This window comes from Aquarana catesbeiana, linkage group LG03 (assembly GCF_042186555.1).
Source record: "Aquarana catesbeiana isolate 2022-GZ linkage group LG03, ASM4218655v1, whole genome shotgun sequence".
Lineage (NCBI taxonomy): Eukaryota > Metazoa > Chordata > Amphibia > Anura > Ranidae > Aquarana > Aquarana catesbeiana.
The window spans coordinates 636,138,802-636,141,963 of record NC_133326.1 but is presented as its reverse complement, the minus strand read 5'-3'; the positions used below and the strand labels follow the sequence as shown (position 1 = coordinate 636,141,963).

The 3,162-nt window shown below is 41.3% G+C and overlaps 1 non-coding gene across 1 annotated transcript; it reads right to left on the bottom strand.

The window, feature by feature from the left end:
* Positions 1-2,707: 2,707 nt before the first annotated feature.
* TRNAE-CUC (transfer RNA glutamic acid (anticodon CUC)) lies at positions 2,708-2,779 on the bottom strand. Its single transcript has one exon. It is a non-coding gene; the product is annotated as a tRNA-Glu (tRNA).
* Between the last annotated feature and the right edge of the window lie 383 nt (positions 2,780-3,162).

Sequence of the window (3,162 nt, the reverse complement as noted above, 5' to 3'; positions counted from 1 at the left end):
ATCATTTCTAGAGAGTCTTCTGAAAAAAGGCAGCCATTGTAAAGCTTTTATACAGTTAACAAAGTGATAGGTGATATACATACAGGAGTTGCTAAAATAACTTTAAATCATTTCAAATGCCAAAAATAGTTACATTTACAGTTCGAAGGGCTAAGCCAGCCAGTTCTTAATTCATTATTAATAAAAGAAAGAAAAAAGTCCATTGCAGATCGCTCTTCAGGCTGCATTAATATTTAGTATTTTGTTATTGTGCGTAAAATTGTGCAACGTTTTTGCACCACAGGGCCGTCCTACGTATGACAAACGCGGCAGCTCATAAGCTTTGTGTGAGATTTTTTTTTTAACCATGCATTTTGCTACTTTTGACATGTCTTTTTCTTTACGCAACAAAATGTGCATCTTTTCCGCTGCATTTGGGCTGCCATTAACAATGAATGGCTACACAAGCTCGACAGACATTTTTCCTGCCCTTCTTAATCCCTTAAGGACCGGAAGATTTTCACCCTTAAAGCGGAGTTCCGCTTAAAAAAAAAAAAAATTAAAAGTCAGCAGCTACAAATACTGCAGCTGCTGACTTTTAATAAATCGGACATTTACCTGTCCAGGGTCCAGCGATGCGGGGGGGAACGAAGCCTCGCTCGTCTCCCCCTCCTCTCTGCAGCACCGGCATTGTCACTGTGGGCGCCCGGCTGTGGCTTCACAGTCCGGCACGCACTGCGCAGGCGCGAGCCGCGCGACGTGACTGGCCGGGCAATCATCTGGGACCTGTGACATGTCCCAGATGATTGCCGAGAGGGAGGGGGGAGAGGTGATCTCCCTTTCGGTGCCGCGTTGCGCCAGAAGGAAGTGGGAGCTGGAAACCTCAAAAAAGAGGGTATCCGCTCCACCCCAAAAAAATGACGTGCCAAATGTGACATGTCAGGGGGTCACCTTCCCTTAAAGCGGAAGTTCCATTATTGGGTGGAACCCTGCTTTAATGACCAGGCCATTTTTTGCGATACGGCACTGCGTTGCTTTAAATGACAATTGCGCGGTCCTGCGACGTATCCAAAACAAAATGTATGTCCTTTTTACCCCACAAATAGAGCTTTCCTTTGGTGGTATTTGATCATCTCTGCGTTTTTTATCTTTTTCACTATAAACAAAAAAAGAGCAAAAGTTTTGAAAAAAAATAATATTTTTTAATTTTTGCTAAAATAAATATCCCAAAAAATGTTTAAAAAAAAATGATTTGTTCATCAGTTTAGGCCGATATATATTCATCTACATATATATTTTTTTTTTTTTTACCAAAAATCGCAATAGGCGTATATTGATTGGTTTGCGCAAAAGTTATAGCGTCTACAAAATAGGGGATAGATTCATGACATTTTTATTATATTTTTTTTCACTAGTAATGGCGGTGATCAGCGATTTTTAGCGGGACTGCGGACACTTTTGACACTGTTTTGGGACCAGTGACATTTATACAGCAATCAGAGCTATAAAAATGCACTGATTACTGTAATAAAGACACTGGCAGGGAAGGGGTTAACACTAGTGGTGATTAAGGGGTTAAATGTGTTCCCTGGGAGGTGTTTCTAACTGTGGGGGGAGTGTACGGACTGGAGGAGGAGAGAGATCGCTGTTCCTGATCACTAGCAGCAGACGATTACTGTCTCCTCCCCTGTCAGAACGGGGATCTGTTTGTTTACACTGACAGATCCCCATTCTGGCTCTCTGTGGAGCGATCGCGGGTGGCCACCGGTCACGCGCATTGGCTCCCCCGATATAGCGCCTGCTATAGCTCTTAAAAGAGCTGACGTACACCTACGGCGATTTGCGGGGCCGACCCGCCGCAGTATAATGAAGGCACCTAGTCAGCAAGTGGTTAAAATGCCAGTGAAATTGCGCAATTTTATACACGTTCAAAAAATGCCAAAGTGTGAATGCAGCCTCAAAGGTCATCGCACATCTGAACGAGTCCTGAGGCTCCATTCACCCCTCAATGTTTTGAAAACACGCAAAAAGCACACATTTTTTGCACACGTGTACGAATAACGCAAAAAAGTTGCAACGCGTTATTCATTGTTAAAGGCACCCCAAAGGCAGCAAGCAGAAAAAATTATCAACAAGTGAGCCAAACTGCATAAAGTCAAAAACGACACAAGATACTTTGGGCGCTTTGTCACGCATACGACAGCCATTGAAGTAAACAGGCCGCCCTCTGCGTGTAGCGCAAAAATGCACACATATTACATTTTTTCATGCTACTTGTATGAAAGCTTTGCATTATGGCTCACTGCGTGCATTTTTGCGCTACATGCAGAGGGCAGCCTATTTACTTCAATGGCCTGTCCTAAGCGTGACAAACGCGCCCCAAAGTAGCTTGTGTAATTTGGCATGTTTGTTGATCATTTTTTCCACTTGCTGCCTTTGGGATTCCACCAATAATGAATAGCGCTGCAAGTGCCACATTCGTTTTTTGGGTTTTTTTGCACATTTCGTAAATGTGTGCAAATAATTCAAAGCTTTCATACAAGTAGCATGAAAATATGTAATATATATATATATTTGTATCATTTCAAATACTAAATAAAATGAATGGTAGTCATTTTGATAAATGATAAATGTGCTACAAAATAGCTACATTTACAGCTCAAAGGCAAAAGCCATTTCCCCAATTTATCATTCCGTATACAATATATGTTATAAAGAAAAAGTCTCTTTCCCTGACCGGGAATCGAACCCGGGCCGCGGCGGTGAGAGCGCCGAATCCTAACCACTAGACCACCAGGGAAGATGTTTGTGTGCTGTCCATGTGTTGTACAGAGTAATGGTGATAGAACAGTTGTGGACCATCTCTTCTGCAAGATTGATGCAGTATTGTTTCATCTACCCAATGCAGTTCATTTCCACTATACTGTACACCAGGCCCTATGTATATGTTGGAAATTTTTTGTACTACAAATAATTTTTTTTTTTTGGTACTCCAAATAATTTTGTGTTTTTCTATAAAATGAAATACACTAATATCCATAGATTTCCTTCTTCCAACAGTCATTCATACACCATAAGCATACATATCCAACCAGAATGTTATTCTGTAGTGTACGAAAACATACACAAACATGCATATCAAGATTAGCAATAGATAAAAAAAAAAACAAACAATTCGCCCAA